This window comes from Antedon bifida, chromosome 10 (assembly GCF_963402885.1).
Source record: "Antedon bifida chromosome 10, ecAntBifi1.1, whole genome shotgun sequence".
Lineage (NCBI taxonomy): Eukaryota > Metazoa > Echinodermata > Crinoidea > Comatulida > Antedonidae > Antedon > Antedon bifida.
In genome coordinates this window covers 4,715,031-4,727,351 of record NC_136235.1, presented here as the reverse complement: position 1 = coordinate 4,727,351, position 12,321 = coordinate 4,715,031, and the positions used below count along the sequence as shown (strand labels likewise).

At 31.2% G+C, this 12,321-nt stretch overlaps 2 protein-coding genes across 4 annotated transcripts in view; one reads left to right on the top strand and one right to left on the bottom strand.

Annotated features, from left to right (window-relative positions):
- LOC144854208 (SH2 domain-containing adapter protein F-like) overlaps positions 1-12,321 on the bottom strand; it is a 219,523-nt gene that overhangs the window by 119,113 nt on the left and 88,089 nt on the right. The gene's annotated exons all lie outside the window — the stretch shown is intronic.
- The window catches only part of LOC144854232 (NADH dehydrogenase [ubiquinone] iron-sulfur protein 4, mitochondrial-like), a 125,714-nt gene that overhangs the window by 89,786 nt on the left and 23,607 nt on the right, over positions 1-12,321 (top strand). The gene's annotated exons all lie outside the window — the stretch shown is intronic.

Here is a 12,321-nt window from a genome sequence, read left to right as displayed (position 1 = left end):
TGACAGGCAAATATTGAAACACACATCAAACTTTATTCTTCCAAGACAAAAAGTGCATGAAATCTCCTTTGCCTCGACAGAAAATACATTATAGAATTTAAATTAGAAAAATAGAAAGAAGAGAAAGTACGGCAAAAGAGATGCAATCAACAAAAATGCACTATGTGAATGAAAAAGACTTATTATTATATATCGAAGAAGTGAATGAAAGGAGTATATGTTTTAATGTAATATTGTTTCTGGACTTCTTAAAAGCAAGATTGATTCGGTAATTAGCGTACGTTATCCATTCTTTATCTGAAAACCATGTAATTTAAGAGAAACAATCAGAAGAAATACGTGTCTAAATTCAGCCTTTATTTCTGCAATTTAGCGAATATAAGAACTGTCGTTTATTTCAATTACAATCAATCATCTCTAGATTTTACTATCCAATAATTTACTATTGTATTCGTCATTATCACCTTGATTGTAGTTGATGACTGATTTGTAATTTAAAGACAAGACTGTCTACCTAATATATCATAATCTCCTCTATTCAAGTTTTTGAATGTTGAATTTACACTTCGGATGACGTTGATTCGACAGTCCATACCATTTTAGAAAAGGGTATTTTAAAGTTAAAATTATATTGTTTGTATACATGCAATTTCAGATAACTTCTATTATTATCAGTAATTATCTCCATTTTATTATCGTAATTTTCATTTATTTATTGTATAAGCTTGTTTTCATTTGATAAAAGCACGATTTTAGTTATTGATTAAATTAAAAGGTCCTGTGAATAATAGAATAAACCAAGCGAATGATTTCTCTTCCAAGACTTCTCATTACAAGTCCATTCAGAAAGACCGTCATTCATTTACTCAATTTATATAAAACAATCCCACTTTAGCCAAGGATAATATGATGTACCGTAACACTGGTAACACTTTCTGAACGTTTGGCTGTTAATATTAAATATATGTGTTGTTACCACTTACCTAATCGGTTATATCCTTCAAAATATGCAATTAGAAAAACATACATATACCTACATAAAAGAATCAACAGTATTAGGATTATTTTCAGTAGGCAATCTATTGTGTGGTTTGATTTTTTAATTTATTTAAATAATTTATGATCATATTGATTACAGTCCCATACCACTTAATCCTCTATCTATCAAGAATCCAAGATATATTTTATAACTCACAATTGCATGCCTGTCCAAAATGTAGGTTAAAGAGATACAATAAATCAATAATATTTACCCCAAGAAAATGTATTAAAATAATAACAATTCAACTTTTAACCCGATAGGCATATAACAGTAATCCTTTACAATGTATTCCAGTATTTCCAGAGGTTCTTGATTTCTCTATAGTTGAAGCTAATTGAGTGGCACTTTTAGTTACTATTAACAAATTGAATCTATTTAATGTAACCAGAAATTTCTTCATTTCATGACCTTTTTTGTGTGTTTTAACCTAGTTATAGTTTTTAGTCGCGTGGACGCGACTCTAGTTCACTATGTCGGTCGGTCGGTCGGTCGGTCTGGTATCACTATGCGTTTTAGCACGCGACTTATGGCTGTTGGCCTTGTTCTTTTTGCATTGCAATGGAGATCTTAACCAACATTTCTATTAAAACTGGATTACGAAAATTGTACATAGACGCAACGACGCAAGCGAGTTGACCAATGACAAAGTTTGACAGTAATCCATCCAACTTTTGTTGCGCTTGCGGTGTCTACTCTGTATGTCAACTTTGCGCCGCAATTTACGATATATCAAATACAATTTATTTTGCCTAACATTATTTCCGATAATTAGCTCATACTCATAGCCTATTTCACAACGCTTCTGCTTCATAGCTGTCTAAATAAGTTGGATTATCTTCAATGTTGTTGCAAATAACTATTTATTATATCTTATTATACCAAACAGTATATATTTTAAAGCTATACACTTTAATTAAGTGATTTAAGATGAGTTTTCTTCAAATTCTTGTAAACTGCAAAAACCTAAATAATGACATCAAATCAGACATGTTAAACCCTCCAACATGTTTCCGATTTCAATTATCGACAAGGAAATATCAATTCAATGCTGTACTGTACTATAAATTAAGAGTTTAACCAAAATAGTCTAATTGACTTTTCCGCTTGGTTGGTACAAAATAGTATTTTAATGAGTTTTAATTACACTATGATTAAACAAGGCCTAAAATATTAGTTTACGCATTTCTGACAAAGTGGTTGGAAATAATAAGTAATAGAATTAATGTTTATCTCGCTTACCTCAAGCCTGTTTTCCACTAAGCAATTTATTCGTGCGAATCAAACAGCCCTGAGCTCTGATTGGTTGCACATTTTTAGTGAAATGGGAAAAGTAGACAGAAATTTGAATACGCATGTGCATAGCGTGCTTTCAATTTGAGCGAATAAATTGAAAACCGATGGCTTATCAATAGACCAACCTGCGTCCATTTAGGCGCATCATTATTGCGATATGCCTGTATTTATTTTTAGCCCTAAAATAAAAGAAAATAATGCCCTAAATTTTTTAAGGAATCTCATAAACTATTTCTTGCATTTACTTTTTTATGAAACAAAAGAAATGGTATATTGTAGTAACAATTAACTTTTATCGAAACGTATTGCGGTCTTAAAATTACGACTGAATGATAATAAAATTATTATATAGAGGCATACATGAGATGGTATAAAAAGAGGTGTACGGAATTACGTGTACTTCATTGAACTATTCGACATGTGTTAATATTTGTGCGGGCAACTAATGTTATTTGATAGATAACTTTATATCTTTACTTTAAACAGAGCATATTTAAGTTATTTTTATATTATTTGCAAATAGTAAGCTTATAATATTTTAATCTAACAACATTATATCTTGTAATTAAAACACATTTTAGAAAGTATAATTATGTGCAAAAAAAGAGAGAAACTCTAAACACGAGGGAAGTAATTATTAATAGTAGGCCTAATCTTGAAAATAAATTACTTAATAATAACTAAGTAGAAAGTTGAGAAAATGTTAAACTACGACTAACAGCTATCTATTTAAGAGTTACTATGTCAGCATGTACAGTTCAAACTTTGGTGTAGAAACAATAAAGGCACATTGAGATTGTTGGCAGTGCCTTGCGTTTGCTCTTGAAGCAAATTAGGTGTAGTGCAATTACGTTGTTTGTCTAATTGGTGTTTGAGTTTTGAAAATTGAGTCAATGCCAATGTTCTGGTAATGGCTAATAATACGTCACGTGAGCATGTATATAATATATCGAAACGCTTACTTACATTGGCTATTGTCTTTATTTGTGAATTTTTTATTTATTTATTTCCACTTTACTAGATTTTTTTTAATTTCATATAAGTCATTTTCTTAGATATATTATGTATTATTTTGGTATTCCAAAATAAAAAAAATGAATGAATGAATGCACGCTATATCAACGTGATACTAGTGTCAAACAACAAGAAGTTGATAGGCCTACACCAATCATTTTAATATGCAAAAGGACACCAGAAGAGATTATATAAACTATAAATACTAGAAAAAAGCTCACTCTTCCACGATAATACAAAAACGGGAAAAAAGTTGATGGATCTTTGTTGAGAATTGAAGTTGCGACGGAAGTAGAAATGAGAGTAACATATTTGTCCTACACTAGCATATTCTCAACAAACTGCCTCCTCTTTATGTATTTATAACACCATACTGACATGGTTGTAAATGTTTACGCTTCAGTTGTTTAGTTATCACTAATGAACTATATAATTTAACGACATATTATTAATCATATGCTAGTGATGTTTATGATCTAATAGTCATGTGACATCGTATACCATCATTCTTTTGATTCAAGGCCGTCGGCTTGATGGTAGTCTTATGAAGCTACGACCAGCCACGGCTTCATTAACAATAATTAAAGAACGCTGTCATCTTTAATATCATGGTTGCTGTAAATATTACTGATTAAATGATTTATGACTACCTTTCCGGTAGATCAAGTATGCGATTGATTGATTAATTGATCAACAAATGATAATAGTAGATTGATTGATTTATTTAATTTAATATTTTGTATGCTGTACGTACACGCAACGAAGGGAATTTGACCAGTTCGTAAGTCGCATGCGATTGGTCAAATTACTTATGTGCGTAAAAAGACAGTATTTTCTTCAGTTATTATGAAACTAGACCTATAGACTGTTATAACTGCATAGATATTTTGTTTTTTATTTAATTTGAATAGTACAAAATATAAAAGCTTTTGTTCGTCGTGATGATATAAATATTATACAAATAATATCATAATACATCATAGAAATTCGAAGATTAACATTTAACATCATGATGTGAATCTCTTAATTTTGAATACACTAGGTCTATTTGTAATAAAATAAGTTATGAAAACAAAATATATATATATATATATATATATATATATCAGTTTGAAGTGTGAAGTGATATTGATAATAAAAATAACTTTAATTAGCCACGTGATAATGAGTACAATTGTACAATAACTTTAATTAGCCACGTGATAATGAGTACAATTGTACAAATAGGCCTATACATTCCATCCTGTCGTTCTTTGACCGCGAATCAATCGCCTAAACTACCACCCGGTGAAACTACGACCCATGTACGATTAAACTTCAGAGAATAACATTTAATACATGCTGAGAATAAATCATATTTGACACACAATAACTATTATGAATTTATAAATGTTGACACAAACACATTTTCTTCAATAATATTTCATAAACATACCAGTAATTGTATTGATTAGCAATGTGCCTGGCATTTATAGTGACATTTACATGACAGGCCCAGTGATGGACACTATCGTATGATTTATTCTTTTACCGGTCAATTATGAACTACGACACACATTTTCAAATGTAGGCCTATTCGCAAGAAACTAATCGTTGGTATTCATATGTGTGTATTTCAATCTAAATATTCCTTTTGCTAGAAAATCTCAATGTTTTGTTATTTAATGTTTCTAAGAAAAGACTAAAAACTTTGAATTATGAAGATATTGTTTAGTGTATCAGTTTTTATTCTTTACCAATAGTAAACGATGTACCGTATTGTACCCCAAAAACATGAAAAATGAAGATTAATTAAATCAGACTTTGCATAAATTATTTTGTAGTTTTAATAAAGTTAATTCTTTTCGTTAAAAAAAACGAAAAAATAACGTTTTCTCATCTAAAATGACAAAAAAAATTGTCAAATTCAATCAAAAACCCATTGGCTGGCAGCCAAATTGATTAATTTTTGCTTTAAATTACAGTTTTTCAAGTAAATAACATTTTTTCGATTCAATTTTTTTATATATATAATTTATGTGATATTAAAATATTAAAGATTAGTTAAATAGAAAAAAGGGTTGTGTATGAGATTGATGTTTATTTTTGAGTTGTTTTTTCTCGTTTATTTAGGAATCTCTCTAGAGATTTCTATTACTGTTCAAAAACTTGTTTTTAAATAATTGAATGAATCATATCTGAGTGTAGAAATACTACATGCAACATCTTTTATTATGCTTATCTACTAAATACATTTCAGATGTTTTATGCAGTAAAAGTGACGAAAGCGGAGGTAATAAACGTGTAATTTTTAATAGTCCATTCATCGGAAATGACATTTTTTATTATGGTGACTTTAAAGTTACTTTATGTTTTTGTTCTCTATACTTCTATTGTATAATTGTTTTTATCTTTATATGCAATTGATCCTTGTAATAAGTTTCCCAAGTATTTAATTTTACCATTATTATTTCCTCATTTTTTTTAAAATAAACAGAAATCAGCTAACGGTGACACAAAACAAAAGTAAAAATTAGGCACTGTCGCTTGGTGGTTGATTGTTTGTTTCAAATATCAAGGTACTTGGTTCAAATCTTGTAATAATTTCAGTATTTTTCTCAATACCGCCACTACACCACAAATGGGACTGTAATTGCTGATTCTTGTATTTACTATTGATGGTTTGAAGTGCAATCAATTTTGCGTCAAGACACACGAATAATCGTCTGGGTCTAGCAATCACCTGATATAATTATTTAGTTACGTTTTATTGTATGTTTTACGTCTATCATTCAGTCTTACAATAAAAAGTCCCATTAGCATCGGAAATCATAGATTAATTTTTGTTTGTTGGATAATGCATTAGTTGGACAAATTAAGCAAACAATTCATGAAGCCATCTAAAAGATTTTCACCTTCAAGCAAAACTTTTCTTAAATCGTCATTAAGTCGTTTGCTAAAGTATTAATGTATTCGCAACCAGTAGAGAAAAACACCCTTTTGTTTCTAATAGTTCACACCACTATCCAAACATACTTGTTAGACGTCACTCAGAATTCTAGGTACACAATTCAATGTAATTTAGTTATGTTAAGTTTGCATAAATCGTATAGTAAGTGCTGGGTAAATTCCTTAACATTTTTACGCCTTTCTGTAGTTGGTTTTGTTAATTATTTACTCATTAGTAAAGTACTATTGTCTGGTTAAAGACTTGTGAAAGAAACTTTAATTAATGGTCACAATAATGAATAAGTGATTCTTGAGAATTTGTTGATTGGCAACCGTTAATGTTTCAAAATTGTGTTATAATACCAGGTGGATTGTGGGTTATGAGTGAAGGGCACCCCACCGCCTTGCAAGAGAAAAACTATTTAAATATATAGGCCTAGCCATCCATGTCTCACAACATGGTTTTAATAGTAGATTAAATCAAACTTAACATTCATGAGTTAGATATTTTTAGAAATAATTTGCGTATGTTTCGTAACAACATTAGTAGAACTTTAATATATCTATTTTATGTGTGACGTTTGTCTGTGTTCCCTCCTGTAAATTGGTAAACGTTGAGTTTGTTGGCTGGGAAAATAAATAAATAAATACGAAATTTGCTTTACTATACTTCATTACTAAGGTCAGTAGTAGTCTAATTCAAATTAATGTAACCTCGGTGGTTTTCCTTTCCTTTCCTTTTAGAAGTGTATATTATTCCTACAACCACATTTTTTTTTAATGTGATTGAGTAACGATGAACATTTTAATGATTTCCGCTAGTCGGAACATGACATAAATATCTTATAATGTTACCGGTATGCTAAAAATAATAAAATTATCAGCAGCAGAAAAAATATACTATGCCAAACCTCTGACTGAACAAAAAACTACAACAAAATATAAATACAAATTGACCAGACTAGTTCTATTATTTGCCTTTTAGAATAATTTCATTGTAAATTGTAATATTATTTTTGTGTATTGTTATTAAAACTTTAATTTTGATATTCTTGTGTTGAATGAAAGATTGCAATCAATTTTATTTTCATGTCGTATGTATATTCAATGCGGCTCGACAACATATAGTAGAATGAAAAAAAAAAACAACCACACACACCTAAATCTCCTAATCTTGTAATAATTTCAGGATTTTTCTCAATACCGCCGCTACACCACAAATGGGACGTGGTTTAGTTCCCATTCTGTAATTGTCGATTCTTGTATTTAGTATTGATGGTTTGAAGTTTGCGTCAAGAATAACACATGATCAGACACACGAATATTCGTCTGGGTCTAGCAGCAATGTCCCAATTGTGTCCCTTCCGGTGTCAGTGATACAACCAAAACTTCCTCTCCTTCAGACTTTTTTACGTGGCCTATTGCCGGCCCTTACCTTAGTGTTACAAAGATACCATCTTTTCATTTTGTATAGGGTAAATAATAAATCGAATTTATGCATGTAGGGTTATATCCGCCCGTTAAAGATAGTGAATTTATAGTATTACGTAATTTATTTAATTCGTATTGTGATCAATTAACGGTCCTTACAACTTTACGTATTTCGAGGTAAGGAGTTTTCAATCTTTCAGGTGATCGTTGCTATCCAATTGGATTCCAACATAGCCTCAATGATCTAATAGTTATGTATGCATAAAAAGCAGAATATTCCGGGTTCGAATCTCGTTTGTGCGCCTTTCTCTCACTCCTTCTTTTATGAACCATTGTTTTATATTTGTTTGATTCGGGAACAAAACATAATAAGCTTAGTTCATTGTACTCAGTTGATGGTTCAACGTACAACTGTCCTACAAGTTAACCCGTGGTCATCAAAATATGTATAAATACACGTATAAAATTTAATTATCGTTTGTATATCCCTTTTAACATTTTCTTTATTCTTTATTATTCTTTATTCACAAAAAATAAACAATATGGTGTTCTTATTAAGAAACTAAGGTCTAAGGTAGTTGTAATACTTTCGCGTGCGCATTAATGTATACTTAAAATGACTATTACCATTATCTAAAATTATAGTTTGAAAAGATATTAGAATTAAACTGTAAGATAATGAAAATTATTATTATTATTATTTTATTTACGGATATAAAGTTGAGTATTGGAATTTAGAGAAGACGCACTTTAAAATATTTAAGGCTCTTATTATTCCAATTCACGTACGGGGGATGATGTAATTTACAGTATTAACCTTTTTGCTTAATCGAAGGTAGTTAAGCAGTGACTAAAAGCGAAACTGAAGCTTTATTTATCAGACAAAAAACGGTCTACATTTGTTCTTATTATTTTCTGACAATATAACACGGGTATTTCTAAAATTGAGGGCGCTAAACATAACATTTACGAGATCGAATACAGGTGGCGTCAGCCACAGAAAAAAAAGGTGTTGTGGTGTGCTCTCCCTGCCTCAGCACAAGGCCACCACATCATATTTATGTTGAGGCATTGATGTTACCGCCTTATGATGTGTGGTGGAAAGGGGGACGTATAATTCTGTGACACACGGTAGCTCGCATAGCTTTAACTCTATTCCACCACGACTAGCATGGGATTCGAACCCACAACACGAAGCTAAGTCGACTGAGCTAACCGGTCATGAATACCGGTCGGACGGTCATGAGTATGCATATTTATGACGTAATGGTGAATTACGTAATATGAAGCATGTATAACTGGACTATTGTCAGATTTCAGTTATACACAGACGTAACGTGTAAATGCTCTGTTTCGCGTACTCTACTGTAGGATTGGGTTCAAATCTCAGCTCTGCCTGCAGAATTGTTTTTTCATGGAAAATAAATATTGTTTTTCTTTTATTTTGAAAGAGATTTATTGAGAAAGTTATGTTAATTTAGGAAACAGGTAAGCTGTCGTTGTGATTCCCACCGTCATGCATTCAACTGTCATAATCACTATCTATTTACAGTAATCGCTATCTATATTATAGAGGATGCCTCTTGCCACCTTAGGAATGTTGTCGCAACATCCTGTTGCCTCATTCAAATCGGTTTTGGATTCATTTCAGCTCATTAGCATTTTGACCAATGTTAATAGTAAATACATTTTCTTAAAAAACATAAAAAAGCACAAATTAGCCTCAAAATAGAAAAACAAATCAAAGTATAAGTTTTAAAAAAAAATTAAAATTCATATTATATTACGTCATTTGATGATCATTCGTAATGAACGTCATCATGAGGGAACTAAACTATAAACAAACTGATCACTGCTATTAATAAGTTTTTCTCGTTAAAAAATATTAAAACGCACAATACTGATAAACCTTGGCTAACACAAAATATCAGAAATTTTATTTCTGAACGCCAAAAAGCGTTTAAATCCAATAACTTATCCCATTAGAAAGCTTGCAGAAACAAAGTCAAGAGGGAACTAAAAAATAAAAGACCTATGCTCACAAATCAACTATTCAAATGAAATGTGTTGTACTGTTTATTTGTTAGGGAGACCTCTATCACGCACACTGGCTGAGAGGGCGGTGCACCCACATGTGCTATCCATTCATGCGTGCAAAAAAACAAATTTGGCTGAATCATTCATAGCATAGGCTTAGCTAGCCCTATAGGCTCAGCTAGGTAAATCACTTTTTTTATTTTTCCGGTAGGTAGGCCTATGCCTAATAGTTAGTACTAGCTTAATAATAAATTATATAGTAACAGGCACTATTCTTTAGTTCGGCTAGTATGTACTAGCTAGGCTCTAGGCCTACTAGACCATCAGCTAGCCTACTAGAGGCTAGGCCCTGCCCTGCTGGGCCTACTACTACCTAGCTAGAGCCAGAGGCTAGTATTAATAATAGTAGTACTAGCCTAGGCTACTGGTAGTAGATAATACTACTCCTCTACTAGCTATTCTAGTAGTAGTAGTACTAGTAAATAGCTAGTAGAGGAGTAGTATAAATGCGAAACGGAACTAGCGCCGTATTATCGTAGTAGGCCTAGCTAGGCCTACTACTACTAGCTAGGCCTAGCCTTATAGAATAACCTATAATCCGGTGGCCGAAGGGGAAAAATAATAATAAAAACATTTAACAAAAATTGGATGTTTTCTCATCCTGTTAATCAATCATACAATGTAAAAGAATGTGAATATATAATTTCATCAGTTGACATAAGGTCAATTTCATCAGTTGACATATAAGGTCAAAGGTCAACATTTTATTTTGCGTTATAGATTAAAGTTGTACGAACTATGATATCAATGGTTTTAAAAGTAATCAAATTATTTAATCAGTAAAGTTGTGTTATTTCATTATAATTTTGATTATGTAATTAAAATTCTGTAATTCATCAAATTAGACTTAAAATGTTAGGCTGACCTTGAAAAAAATAAATGGTTAAAGCACAAGTTATTATAAAACTTTTCAAAATTCATTTTGCAAAGATTGGTCAGAACATGGTTGCAGGCGTGCAATATTATTTTGAGGCAATAAACTATCTGTGGTTAGCAACCATTAAATCAAGGTTTTTATTAGCCAATGAAAGTAAAAATCTAAAGCATTATTGACCAAGATTATAGATCTGAGTAAATGTGTCGTCAACTATGGAAACAGGCAATATTCTCTTAATATTTTAAAGGAAAAGTGGTCTCTTATGAAAGGTAATCAAAACATTTGAAGCATACAGTAGGCCTATTTGCAGAATTCGACAATGAAAAGACAAACATATTCTTAGATAACGTTTCTACAAGCTTCAACATTGCTTTTTTGCTCTCCAGGGGTTATAAACCATATAGTGACAAATACAAGATCTGCACTAATAGAAGTTAACCTACTGTTGCATTGTCGAAATTAAAGGTGGAGGACACTTGGATCTGCCTATGCTACACCTTCCAACTCTCACGCATAATGCGTGAGTCTCACGCATGAGGGCCGATTTTGTATGCCTCACGCATACGTAGCTATTTCTCGCGCATCCATAAAAAATATTCAGAAAAACATTATTTTGAAATTAAAACTGAAAAAGTTGGCAGGTATACTATGCCCTATCCTGTGGATGATGAGTGGTAGTTTATTGCCCAAAAACGACCTATGTCAAATGGTGTATGATGAATGTGCTCTTTTGATTGTGTATGATTGATTGATGTCTTAACAGAATGATAAAGCATAACATTTTGTCTTAAATGTTAGTTTTTATTTGGTTTTAACTTTTATATGCACATTTTGTGATTGGTCAATATTGACATTTGATCTTTAATTGCAAAGGATTTTTTTTATAGGGTGACTGAATAGATGCTATAACCATACAAGTATTAAAAGACCAAATTGAACTTTGACCCCTTATATCTCGAAAACGCTTCCTATCCTGATCGATTACCTTCCATATTTGTAATCTATGGAAAATTCTGGTCTAGAAAAGTTGGATGGCAATTTGTCCCTTTCGAGTGGTGATTACTCCCTCCTGCCACCGGACTACTAGGCCTAGTTAAATAGTACTAAGTAGTAAGGTTTAAAAAATTGGCGGCCAGATCGTCTATCTTACTATCATCAGGGATCCAGTGAAGTCGGCCATTCGCAAAGTCAGCCATTTGCAAAGTCGTTCTTTCCAAAATCATTTAAACCAAACAAAATTTAAACACTCAATTTCAAAATTCAGGATGTGACGTGATAATATATTTAATACCCAACCAGTTTAGTTTGTGAAAGTAAACATAATTTACAAACATATTACTATTTTTAAATAGCCATAATTTAAGATTGGATTTCCCTAAATTAAAAAATTGTTGAAAATATAAAATGCACACATAGCTATTATATAGCTGAATACTATAAATAAACAAAAATGTAATTTTCTAAAATTAGCACTTGTATAAAACGTATTTCTGAATTTGTAAAAATGATTGTAAAAACAATGTAAGCTGCATTCTTCTATTTACCCTGATTAGATGTGTCTTACTCAATAAACAGTATTTATTTTAATCATAAATAAATACTATAATTTACACTTAAAGTATTATTATAATAAAAATAA